We start from the raw sequence: 1,575 nt of genomic DNA, 5'->3' as shown, positions 1-1,575 counted from the left end.
TTTAGGTAAGTGAAAACAGAATTATCGTAAGCAAACTTTCTCTGTAAGAGGTGCTAAACTGTGTCTTTCGACTGAAGGGAAATAGCAGATTGAAACCTGATCTATCTACAGAAAAGAATGGAGAGCACTGGAAATGGATATAATTTGGAAAATATAAAATACCAATTTTTTCATAATTTTCTTAACCAACTAACTTATTAAATTAAAAGTAAATACACTATAAAGTAGAAATTATAATGTTTATAGAAATAAATACACAACAATTATACAAAAGATGGGAAATGAGTAAATAAAATTATGCTGTCGTATATATATTTGTAAAGTGAGAATGGAAGGCAAAAACTGGGAAGAGTCTGGTGAAAAGTGAGGAAACAAAAGAGTAAAGTAGGGGGTGTGAAGTGTCAAGAGTAAAGTGCAAAGAGGTACAATATTCATTCTAAATAGACCCTAAGATAATAATGCACATTGTTAGTGCGAGAGCAGTAAATAAAAAATAATAAAGTGTACCTAGGAAGGCAATAGAAGAAATAAACTTTAGCACAAAAATTTATTCAATTAACCCAAAAGAATGAAAGAATAAATAAACAACTGGAAATTTTAAAAGTTACATATAGAAAATAAATAGCAATATGATAGGCTTAAATCAAATCACATCAATAACTACATTAATTGTAAATGTTCTAAAAGTCCCCAATTAAAAGGCAAATGTTGATAGAATGGATGAAAAAGGAAGACCAAACTAGAATCTGTCTATAAAAGGCAATTTCAAATACAAAGAAAAAATTAAATTAAAAGGAAAACAGAGGCAGAAGACATGCTGTGAAATCAGTAAACTTAATAAAGCTATTGGGGTCATGTTAATATCAGACAAAGTAGAAATAGAGATAAAAAGGGAAATTACATAATCATAAAAGGAATAATTAACCAGGTAGGTTTACTAATTTGAAATGTGTATATAACTAATAACAGAACCAAAATTCATGAAGAAAAAAGTGGCAAAACTAAAGAGAAAATAATCAAATTCATAGTCATTCTTGAGTATTTTAATGTTGTTTTCTCAGTAATTGATATAACAACTAGCAAAAATCATCAATAAGTACGTAGAAGACTGAATTGGCACTTACAGAGTCTTATACATCAAACCTGCAGAAAACATTCTTCTCAGCAGACATAGAATATTTTCCAAGATATACTATATCCTAGGTCATAAAATAAATCTCGGTAAACTTCAGGAGATACTTCAGATTATATTATTTAATCCCAATAAAATAAAAGTACAAATTAATAATAAATATTTCAAAATCCCCAATATTGGGAATTAAATAAAACTTTTAAGAATAATTCATGGGTTAAAGAAGAAATTATAATATTAGAGAAAAAAATTAGAAAACATTTTAAACTAAATGATAATGAAAATACAACATAACAAAATTTGAGGAATAGAGCCAAGCAATGTAAAAGGGAAATACATAGCTTTAACTGACTACATTAAAAAAAAAACAAGAAAAGGGTAAAATCAGTACTGTTTCTTTTTCAATAAGCCTAAAAGTCTATACACAATGTAGAATAAAATAA

The sequence above is a fragment of the Pteropus alecto genome, unplaced genomic scaffold, assembly GCF_000325575.1.
Source record: "Pteropus alecto unplaced genomic scaffold, ASM32557v1 scaffold52, whole genome shotgun sequence".
NCBI lineage: Eukaryota > Metazoa > Chordata > Mammalia > Chiroptera > Pteropodidae > Pteropus > Pteropus alecto.
Note: the sequence above shows the minus strand (reverse complement) of the source record.